General features: G+C 39.8%; 1 long non-coding RNA gene across 1 annotated transcript in view; it reads right to left on the reverse strand.

Moving 5' to 3' along the window:
• Window positions 1-10,283, reverse strand: part of LOC139799635 (uncharacterized) — a 39,557-nt gene extending 29,274 nt beyond the window's left edge. Inside the window, exon 1 of the long non-coding RNA XR_011727383.1 lies at window positions 9,771-10,283. This is a non-coding gene — a long non-coding RNA (uncharacterized lncRNA). The remainder of the gene's footprint in view (window positions 1-9,770) is intronic.
• Between the last annotated feature and the right edge of the window lie 2,032 nt (window positions 10,284-12,315).

The following is a 12,315-nucleotide window of genomic DNA, read 5'->3' on the forward strand; positions in this document are numbered from 1 at the left end:
CACAGCTCTGTGCAGACGCTGGCACAGCTTCAAAGCACTGCTGAAATATCTATTACTTTATTCTGAAGAGACAATAGCCTCTCCGGAGAGAGCCCTGAAACAGTCCTGCCCTTTGAAAGCTGATTTTGACACATACAGCCTTGGCTTCAGCAAAGTAGCACCAACATGTATGAAATTTCAAGATTCCAGGCCAAGGCAGAACTTACCTGGAAAGTCTGAAGTGAATCAGGAAGCACTTGAGATCTTGACATTTTTCAAGACGTCTCAAGCCTGACACAATTGAAAAATGGGTTGGATTCAAATCCCATATTTGTTTCCACGTGCTGGTGGAAAGCACATGCTTTTGTTAGGCTTTTTATTTACTAAAAATAGTTCTGTATTATATTATCAAAACCACATAGTCTTTAATTTTCCTCTTGACTGTAGAGACAAATAAACCAATCCCAGAATTTATAAAGGTACATCTCATAAAACCTTCCCGTCCTGAGTTATTACAGATACAGTAATTTTCAATAGACATAATTTTCTCCTTTGATACTAAGAAAAGTCAACTTTTGTAGCTTCCCACATAGATGGAACATGTAGGATTTTGTGTCCTTTTTGCCAACGAGTTTACAGTCAAAACCTTTCACCCAGTCTCGAGAACAATTGCAAACATGACTTCCCATAAAGACAACGGCATTTCCGAGAAATGGATTTTTCCTAGGAATAGCAGAATGAAATAAGAATTAAAAGACAAACAGATATATCAGGAGCAGCAGAACTGACTAAGCAAATACTGTACTGAGAATACCCTTCTAAGCTCCAGGTCAGTGGAAAGTTTTAATTTATAACTGTATCATGTGCAACTGAGCTGCTACAATTCCAAACATGACAACTGGGTGATATATGTAATTTCTCATGTTCTTATATGTCCTAGTATTCCAGTAACTAAATGACAAGCTGAGAAACAGCAATACGGAGACGAGTGACAATGAAGCCGGTGAAAGGAGAGTCAAAATTTGTCAAAGTGTGATGGAAACTATGGGAAGAACAAAACATGAGCTGCATTTATGCTCAGAAAAGAACCCCCCACAAACCACTTGAGAATTTGAACCGAGGACAAAATGAAACACTAGACACATTCATGAGGGGAGATGGTATATATTTGGATGATCCTTGATAGAAAAGCTTAAGTGAACAGAAGGAAAGGGCAGCTGAAAGCACAGCAGCCTAATGCTTCATCATCCCCTCTCCCTCTTCAGGGAACAAATTCCATAGAGGGGAGAAACAATCCCTGTTTAATCATTGCTCTCCTTGATAAAGAACAAGGGGAAACAACAGCAAAGTTTCCACCTAGTTTATTGGGAAAAGGAACTTGCCCTGAATACTTAATCCCCCTTTATCCTGTTGATCTGGTGCTTTACATCTGCACTACTGCAGCCCAGCCCCTGGGTGACAAACTGTCCTCCTGGCTTTGCCCCTGCCACCCTCTTCCTCACAGCACTTGTCTCACCTGAGTGGGACATTGAGAAAAATGAAGGGAAAAGATTTTTCAATGAAATTATCAGCCATCTTTACCAACATGTGCTGGTTTTCTTCTGTAGGGCTGTGCAAGGTTTGGATGCTGAGAAATCTCCCCTGCTCTTTTGTTCCCATCCATGACTGACATAAATAACTCTATTAACAAACTCCAGGTGGATTACAGAAAGTGTGGGAAATGCCTCTCAGAGCCTCAGCCTTTAAGCCACTTAAAAGGTATGAGCTGTTCTTAGGTGATGCTGCTAAATTTGGGAATCTGACTCCAATACTGAATGCAAAGCTGATAAGCCAACCAGCCCTTTTCCTTCCCCTTCCTTTCCAATTATCTCATCATGTAACCTTTCTTATTATTTAACTTCAAATGTTGCAATGACACTTCAAGCTAAACTTCTCAAGCTCTTTTAAGGTCAATCAGTTGCATGTCCTGCAAGGCATCCTACAGCCACAACATTCAAAGGCAAAACTGAATAAAAATCTTTGCTGGAATTATAGTTTGCTTTCTTTAGTGAGCCCTCAAAAACAGAAATAGTAGAAACAAGTTTCAAAAAAACCCCAAAACAAACAAAGACAAACAAACAAACAAAAAAACTGAAACCAAACAAAACCAAACAAAACCTCCCACCAAAAAAACCACAAAAAACCCAACAAACAAAAACCCCCAGAAAAACTGGGACTTATCTTCAGATAATATTTAAAAAAAAAAAAAAAAAAGTAGCATCTAAAAAGACAGCAGATAATAACTATCTGCCGCAAACCACAGAAAGGCTGCAGTTTAAATTTATTTAAATTAGTGATGCTGTCTGTTCTCCAAAGGTAGGGTCTACAAACCCATATACTGTTTAGCAGACTTTTTCCCATGAAACCATTCCCACTCCTGTTCAGCAATAGGCATTATGATGGAGCCATGTTTCTAATGATAATGTTTGCCTTGGCAATTTTTAGTGTGGTTATCTTGGCAAACAGATGCTTTAGCCTATGCCATTTATTTGGTCCCAGTACATTCCAAATTATTTTGATGACACTTCCAAGTGTGATACGAAGGGAAAACCATAGATAATAAATCACCTGGGAAAGTCCCATGAAAGATAGGGCTTGATGGCCTCATCCTGCCAAAAAACCCCACTGGGTTGCTGATCTTTTGCAGACTGGAAATGCTTTCAGTGGAAGCAGGGGTTCTATTTATTGCAAGAAGGCAAGGAAACATAGAGCACAAAGGACTGTAATATGACCCTACAGCCATGCTCACCATAGAACAGAAGGATCTTAAGTCTTTATGTGCAGTCAGTACTTAAGTTCAGAAATTACAGGCAGTTCTCACAGCACTCCTCTCTCTTAAAAAATTGACATTTATGTGCATGCACACATATGTGCACAGGTGTGCACTTTTAGATTTTTTTGATTATTAATTTAAAGGCAACTATTCATACCAAGGAGGAGGACGAGAGCTGTTTCTTTAGTGGAACTATCTCCTTGAACAGTGCAAAATAGGAAAAGCATTCCAGATCATAATAGAATAAAAAGAAGAAATATTTAAATCTCCAAGTGATGCATGATAGCTTAAGTAAACATGATTACTTTTTTAAGGTCGGCTGCTTTTTCATGGTTCTAAGAGAACTGCATTGTTTTTCCTGAAAAGTCAGATTTTGCAGGTAATTCACAATATCTGGGAATGCTATAAATTGCTTTTAATTGTTCTGAATACCTGAAGAAGTTAGCTTCAGGAATGCAGAAGCAGGAGAAAATGGCCTGGATCTCAGGCTTTGAGGTTATGACTCAGTGCAAAAGACAGCAGCTGTCACTGCCTTACATTTGTGGAAATCAGGCCAATTTTTTCATGCTGGAAACAAAAAATAGAGATACTACCTATGTCTGCCACACTGAAAGTAATCCCTAATTACTTCATAAAAATGTCACCTGTCTTGACAAGAACAATAAATGGAAAACCCAAAGTGCTTAGTTCAGATTTGTATTCACATAGCTTTCCCCACACATGTTCCAACACACCTCTCCAGCTTTTAAGCTGTCCTCAATAGGAAACAGAGACACGAGGTACCTACTTTTCATCTTCCTCTAACCCAAATGCTGACTGCTCAGGAGTTAAGAATAGCAGCAGCAAGCTGACAGAAAACTAGAAAAGGAGAGCATTTAGAAATTAATGCTCAGATTGACAGCATTATCAGAACAGACTGACTGACAGTGATGATATTTCTATAGGAAATGTCATTATTTTATTTCATTGCATATTGCAGTATAAAAATGACCAGGAATTAATATGCAATTACTAATTATGTGTAAATATTTGGCCTCTCAATTTCATAGACATTCTTTAGATGTCATCTAAATGGATAGGCACATTTATGTGTGTTTGCCTTTTCCAGAATAGATATCCCTCAAATCAGCAATAGCAGATTACCTAATTTACTAAGAAGCCTGCTATAGAAGCAAGAATCATGCACTGACCTCTTTTACACTGAGAGAGATCCAGGCTGGCTATCACCTCCAGGAAAATAACTCCAAACTTAACTCAGTTCAGCAGAAACTGCTGAGCTGTGCTCTACCTCACAGAAACAGGTCTATTACTGAAACTGAGTCCTGAGTGAATATTTAATGTATTCTGAAAGACAAATAATTCTACATTTCCTCAAACAGATATTCATCTTTAGGTACATCTCACAGAACACCTGCATCACAACTTCAACATAAAGCAAACTGTAACTTTAACCCCATACAAAAAAACATCACCTCATGTTACTCACTAAAAAATAAATGCCTACTAAATACAGCTGTTAAGGCTACTGTGGGACAAAAATAGACTTTTCAGGGTGATTTCTCACTTTTGGTCAGCTTGCTGTTGTAGCATTTGCTGGTGTCACACCTTGCTAGACACTGTCACTCCAATGATTCTCCCACTTCCTCTTTCCTTATCTTCTATGGTTCCATCTAATTATCTTTTTTATTATTTTTATTTTCTTTTTAATAATTTTACCATATTTTAGGTCTTCAGAGAAAAAGGAAAACAAATAATTTAGACTAACCTCTGCACAGATAAACAACACTGCTATGGACACTGGCTTTTCCTTCCAGCAAGTCACTTTTTTAAAATAAACTGCAGTCCAACAGAGGACTGGAAAGAAGCATCTTAAAAACAAATTAATTACCTTCCAAAAAAAAAAAAATTCTTTTTTTTTTCCTTTCTTTACTCTCAAAGCTTTTACCTACTTTTTGCCCTTTACAATAAAATTGATTGAAGTCAAGTTACATTTCTGTAGGCATTGATTTGCTAAAGCTTTTGATACAGCCCATTCCAGGCTCACCAGCTGATGTGATGGATCCTGCCTGGGAAGCTGCCACAGACTCACAACAGCATTTGAAGTGCAGTTATGCAATGGATGCCACAATGCCCATGGAGTCAAATTATCTGCTCTGTACAAGTGAGCATTTTGGTAGAGGGGTAACTCACTGGGAGCTGTGTTGGTGCCTCTGCATAGAAACTGCTGCCTGCTTTGGCCAAGGCACAGCTGACTGTGTGCTCAGAAGTTACTACACGCCGACCACAGAAGTGGTCACTGGGAGTAGTTCAAAATGTTTTACAAGAATGCTTTGAAGCTATCCAGAGCAGCACTACTGGCCAGTAGCTAAACTGTAATTATGATAGCTGGATCTGAAAGTCAGGGCTGAGCTGCAAGAATTCCCTTCTTGGCTCACCCGTTCCAGACCTTGATCAAGGCCAATGTACTTTTTGGGAAAGTTGGGTTCCAGTGAAAATGTAAGCTCAGAGCTGAAAACCTCTTGGGTTTGGTTTTTGTTTTAAAATCTAGGTCACATCACTCTAGGAGCAGTGGCAGACTTTCCATGCAGGTGCAGAGGATGTGGGGAAAGGCTACACACAAGAAGGTACAAACAAAGAAATGTTTACAAAAACGTAACAGTATGTGTTAAAAAAATATTAACATTAATTCATGACAAGTTTTGTGTCTGGCCTGGATACCATCTGTGATGGAGATTTTGTTATATAGTGAAATGAGAGCAAGATAGGGTTTTAAACACTGCCTGGAGCACACCAGCCCTATGTTTATTCCCAGCAACACATTCATAAAGCATCAAATAGAAAGAGGACCATTTTGACCCTGTGGGCTGCAGGAATTTGCTTAGTCACGACACGTTCTGCTGGCTACTGCAGCCAAGACAGGCATGCAGGAATTTGCAGTCCAATTCCCCTCTGTTTTCATGAGGTACGTTGCCACCGGACCCCTGGACAGTGGGCTCTAACTCCGTGCATGAGGGACGAGTGAGTAACTACACCTGGGTGGTTCTCCACTAAAGCAGGGCTGGATGCAGCCTCTGCCTCAGCAGCAGAACCAGCACTTCAGCCTTGCAAGCACACGTGCTCCATGGGGAGGGTCCATTGGCACAGTCACACAGGCAGTGACTGCCAGCTGAGGCCTCTGGTGACACCGTGCACCTTGCTCCTGAGGTCACTCCTGCTGAGGGGATATCAGATATGGCCAATCAGGAGAGGATCATCCCTCTGGTGTGAGTGAGGTTAGGTTCAGCATCCAAGCCCCACTCTTTCATCATGCTGTTTCCTTGGGCAAAGATCACAACTGGGGATTTTTTTCAGGCTTTTCCCAATCTTTGTTGGCTGGGTTTTTTAACCCACTGCTTCCCTACACAAACACTCGTACTGGCTTGAGCCCATCACCTAGCTCTCAGCTCTTTCAAATTTTGCTGGTATGAGGAAAGCTTACCTCTAATTCTTCACACTCTAAACTGGCTCTATACTAGTGGAGTGACTGAAAAATAATTAAAATCTGCAATATCTTTTCTTTGTGTCTCATTATGTTGATTTCCAGAAGCCTGTGCACAGCATACTCCCACACCACTTTTTTCCATTTCCATTATCATCTAAAAAACTGGGAGGAAACCATGATTTTTTCCTCTCTCCCCTGAAGAATCCTTATGACACTGAACTCCCTTTTTCTTTAAGCATCCTCATTTTAAACCTTTACACCTAAACACAACACACTACCTTACTGTCATCTGTTGAGTTCCCCCTCAGAAATTAATACTTTTTTATCCTGTCTTAGGAAGTCAGGATACCTGTTGTGCTTGTGTATTTCAGTTCACTCTGCCATACACTAACATGATTAATTTTGGCAGTGACAAAGCTGGAGAAGTAATTTAAAATTATAGTCATAAATAAACATTGTATTTTACTACAGTGAAGTCAGCTCTCCTGTTTTAACTCCCCTGACCTTTCGTTTCCTGTGAGGGAGCACAGGAGGTAAAACCTGTTTCTGAAGGCACGGCCTTAAAAGTTCTCAGAACTTCGTTTTTTAATTCTTTTCCTTTATAATAAATGAAAATGCATACAGTGTTACATGTAGAGACCATAGTACTGTAACGGCACCAAACAGGTACACTGAAGGTGGAACTGGATTGGACTTGTAAGGCTGTTAAATCCAAGAAAGTCCATTTAAATTTATCTTTACCAACCTTAAAAAACAACAGAGATAAAACAGAATGCAAATGGTAGGAATGAGAAATCTGACTCTTGTTTGCTGGGTAAAACTTACCTTGAAAAAGAAAATGCAGAAATCATGAAAATACAAAGATGACAAAGGGAGAAATTGAGCACATTGGATTTGTAATTTATTTCCTCTAAGTTTCATTTCTTGCTTCCTTCTCATCATAGCTATTGAAATATTTTTAGGGAAGCATTATAATGTAATGTCAGTTATCTATGTGAATTGGCCTAAGTCCTCTTTTTAAGAATTGGCCTTAAGTGTTTTCAGACTAAGAATGAACTTCCTGTAATTTCCCAAAATGAAGTCTGGTGATCACTGGAGCTAGAAGAGTTGCTGATTGCTGGGAAGTGACACAGAAAGTGTCTACACAAAGATCAAATATGGATTTATCTCAGAGTACCTATCTGAATGTCTATTATGATGTGATCATTGATTCTTCACTGACAAGCTTCTGAAAATGGTTTCTACTATGCACAAATGTAATAAGCAGGAAAAAAATGTCAAGCAAGCAAACAAAAAACCCTACAAAAAGTAATTAAATTCTTAGAGATGTGGATAAGAGCTCTCTTTGAAAGATCTCATCAATTTGGCATCAATTTATATTACTGTTGTATAAGACAAACATCCTGCTTAATTAGCAACACTATTAAGAAAATGGACTGACAAATCCACATCCCAGTTACGACATTGTTATTTGTTTAGCAAGGATATGCTTGCTATGATTTTATAGTGACAGAAGTTTCATTAGGAAACAGTTTCACTGCACTGCCTGCTAGCAACATGTGTAACATGCACGCAGTGCAAAAGAGACTCTGATCTGAACACTCAGTTCATTTTTATCTCATCAAAAAGACAGTCGTATGTTCTCTGAGCTGTCAGTCTTCACATTTCTTAATTTTCTTCTAAAGCCAGAATGAGTTTAACAGATTGCTGTGTCTCACACTGGAAGGTTTTGCCATTTGCTTAGTATCGCTACCTGTGTTCTATATTGTATTTATTAAAGGACTAAATTATTTATTAAATGACATTTTAAAAAAAGGTCCACTTTTTATTTTGGAGGTCTTATTTTAAGCAAACTCATTGCACATATTCCGTCAGGAACAAAATTACTCAGCTATTAAAACTACCCAGTATTCTGTCAGGCCATCATTTCCAGCTGAAGATACCAGACAGGGCAGAACCTTTTAAGGTAAAAATAATTCTATTAAGTGGAAAACCAGTCTTATTTAAAAACCAAGCCAAACAATAATTAATGCTACACGTCCATCTACTCACAGTAAAACTGGAGAGGCTGTAGTTGATGACCCAGTCCTTCAGTAGCAATTTCAAGTTAATGATTCCACAATTTCTCCTTTCCTTGAGTGATTTAAGTCCAAGGCAGCTCAGTGATACTGCTCCCAGTGTCTTTCCAGACAGTTTTACTGGCACGTTTTGGTAGTGGGGCAGGAGGAGCTGCATGGAGGGCAAGGTTTCACTGAGCCAGCACTCTCCCCATAGTCAGCATAGAGCAGCCAAAGAACAGTCAGGTGCAAAAACTTTGCAGAAAAGTGGAAAGCAAAGAAAAACAGTTTCAGAAAGGCATGAAGGGCTCACCAGACAGGTGAAAAGATGAGGAGCTCAAAAAGAAGCAGCTCACTCTATGAAGTGTCAATGGGAAGAGGTGTTATGAGGAGGAAGAAGACTTGCTCACTGATTAAAAGAGGCACAGTCCAAGTATTAGTAGAGAACACCACCATTATCTTCAAGAAAGCTCTGAAGATCCTCATCTCACAGAGCTCCTAAGTCTCACAATGAGACTGCTGGAAAAGCAAACAGACATCCCAAAGAACTTATGTGCATGCATAGAGCTGTTCTTAACTTAAGGATTCACTTGCATTCAGCTGCTGTATTTAGTTCATAGGCTTTGTTTAGTAAAGATCACTTCACTGGATCTTCAACAGTCATTGCACTGGTCTTCTTGGGTATCTGTGTCCTCTCGAGTCAGAGTAAAGGTGACTTCCATTAACAGATTACAAAGAAGGTTTTTTGAGAACTGCAGACCTGACTTAAAACATCTGCTGGTGCTGAACACATTGATCATGCAAAAATTAAGGAAACTCATGAGGGAAAGGGACTTCTGGACTAAACACAATAAAACCTTCCAGCTACCAGGTTTCTTGACTGAGCAAGATGGTATTAAAAAGAAGAGGCAGCATTGAACTGGATGGTAAAATCTGTAGAGATAAGAAGGACTGGATAGTACTACTCTGCAACTATTAAGTTAATGTAGTTTCTCTACAAGCATCTCTATGCTGCCCAATGCTGCAGGAGTCAAGTACCATTAATTTTTTCCTTAATCCTCCTAACAACTCAGTGGAAAAAGGAAAAATTCCCTTCATTTTGCATACACAAAACTAAGGCAATAATATTCAATTATTTATCCACATTCAATGTTTTAGAAGAGGCAAGAACAAACAGCTTACTGATGTCTAATTGTTAGCTCACATTTTAAAAATAACACAGCAGGCAGAAGTCTCCTTATCTTTCTCACATATATGTGTCATGTTCAGGCCCTTCTCCTTATCTTTCACCTCAGATGACAACCCTCAGGATTAGCCACATGACTGGGAGACTGGTGATGAGCCAACAGATTACCAGTATACTTCACAGAGTAAGCCTGCCAAGGAAAAAGCCCAGGCAAATTGTTTCCTGGCAGATTTAGGAAAGAGAATTTCAGCTTACCTTTTCCTGTGGGATCCTGCTGAAGTGGCACGAACGATACGGATGAAGGAGATGGAGTACAGGACTAAGGGAAGCTGGCAAGAACTTCACTAGCAGGCTGCATTATGGCAGTCACAGACACACTGCAAACAAGCTGAAATTTATGCAAAACATGTTACTGATAAAGCCACACTGAGTACAAGCCAGATTACTCTGCCATGTAGCTGAGGAAAGGCAGCTGCTGTGGTAAAATGGCAGGCTGGGCGGGAGAGAAAGGGCTTCCTCCTCTGAGGAGGTAAGAGCGGGCAGATACAGTGCACAGGGCATTCAGACTGCTCTGGAGAAAAAATAACCAAATTCTAGTTATGGAAACCTCAGGAGTTTCCAAAAGTTATTAGAGAACACTCTGTTTTCTCCAAAGTTACACACATCTGTACATAAAGGACAAATAAACACTTTTCAGTCCTTCAAGGGCTGAGACCACATTTTGGATTGAGACTCACCAGAGCAACTGGGCACTCACCTTATTTCCACCAGCCTTTTGCAGATCTAAGAAGATATAGCCTGAGGGAAAAAAAAACCAAAAATTTGCCTTGCACCCACCACAGCCGACTACAGAGAATTGGAATATGTGAAGTTTGTTTTCTCAAACTCCTGCCTCAATCAAACTTCCAAAGGAGAGTTCAAAGAAAAATTAAATGCTGTTCTGAATTCACCACCTGAAGGTGAAACAGTACATTGCTAAGTGGCTATAATTACCATCTGCAAAAAAGTTCCAAGAAGTGAAAAAACAAAGAGCGCTATCACTGTGGTGAGGAAACGTGACAGGCCACTGCCACTCTCCTCAATAAACTGAGGAGAAAAACCCTGATATTTCAACTTTATTGTATTTTATTGACAGTAATCAATTCAGGGTATAACTGACTCTTTTTTTTTTTTGGTCTAATTAATATTTTGAAACAAAGAACCCCCAAACAAACCAAACAAGAGAGAGGAACCATCCTGCCCTGCATGACCAGGCGTCCCCTCAGGGAGTTCTGCCCCCGGCCCCACAAAATGGCGGAAGGGGCCCCCGGGGCCTGTTCCACAGCGAGGGGTTCAGTCACAACTTCAAACAGCCAAACCAGGCCAGACTGAGCTTGAAATTTAAAAAAAAGAAGTGTAAAAGAAAGGCAGAGATTGTGACTGCTGCATACAATAGGCTGTAGTGTCACAAGCCTTCAGATAGTCAGAAAGGAACAGAGCTGTAAGGCAGAACTTTGCAAAATTTACTGGCAGAAATGTCAAAGATAATATTAAATCCTTTAATTTTTTTACATACTCTGTAGCAGCGCTGCTGCTTTAGTTGTTTTTCCTTGCAGCACTACACCCTCTACAAACATAGTAGGTGAGTTCTCCAGTTAGGTCTCTCTCTAAATAATCAGTACCTCAATTTCTATAAATAAAAACAGAGCTCAGGAGCAGCTGAAAAAGCATTAATATTTTTTTCAAGCCATGACACCAAATGTTGTCTGATTCAATATGGTTTATCTGCCTACAGGTGGTTTCTCTAAGATGTATTCAATTGGTTTAATCTACAGGAGGCACACAGGTTTTATTTTATTTTTCATACTATTTCCAAATATAACTGTCAAGTATCCTAATGCAGCAAGAATGGGAGGGTCTGAGATGCTTGCAGCCAGAGGGATACCCAGCAAGCAGAGCCGTTCTGTAGGTTGGGCAGCATTAGGCTGATTTCCCAGCAGATTCTCTTGGCTACTACAAAGTACCATTTTCAAACCATCTGCCAATTCAGATCATGGCACAGAACCTTCTACAGAAAAGAGGTTCCCAGGGAGACTCACAAGCCAGAAGGTGTTTTGAGTTCCTCCTCCCTTCCTCTGGGAGGCCTTGCACCCAGCTTTACTCTGTCTTACAGAACAGGTGCAGAGTTCTTGGGGTTTTTTTCTGAACCATCTGAGCCTATTCATTGCAGGCATACTCAAACATTTGATTATCCCATTAGTGCTAATCCAAACACAGAACAAAAAACTTCCAACCTGAAAGAATTTCAAAAGCCTTCCTTCTCAAGGAGTCACTGATTAGCCTCCACCTTTTCCCCTTTATATATAAACATCCTCTCAGAACATATGTTTGCAAAGAAGCAAGTATAACAGATCATGGTCCTCCCCATCTCAGATTCCTCATTTCATCTTTTTTTTGAGAATAGTATCACCTTAGAGGTACAAAGACAAAAAAGAAAGCTTTTCTACAAACTGGAAGTCCTGCATTTTTCCCCCAATTCCACTCTTTTCCATTCTCCACCCTATAGCCTGAAGAGTTTCATACAGGCATCCAGTAACTTCACAAACAATGTATTTATGGTACCTTTGAGGCCACAGCTTAATGAGGTCACAGCTTAATGAAATTAATGAGCAGGAAAATACAAGGTGAACTGGACAGGGGTGAGTAGCATTACTTTATAGAAGTGAACCAGCCTCAAGGTTTGCAAAAAGAAACCCAAACCAAAAAAACCATTGACTGCACCCAAAGATGAGCTGGAGGGCACACAAGGGATGGGCAAAAG

The sequence above is a fragment of the Heliangelus exortis genome, chromosome 9, assembly GCF_036169615.1.
Source record: "Heliangelus exortis chromosome 9, bHelExo1.hap1, whole genome shotgun sequence".
In the NCBI taxonomy this organism is placed as follows: Eukaryota; Metazoa; Chordata; class Aves; order Apodiformes; family Trochilidae; genus Heliangelus; species Heliangelus exortis.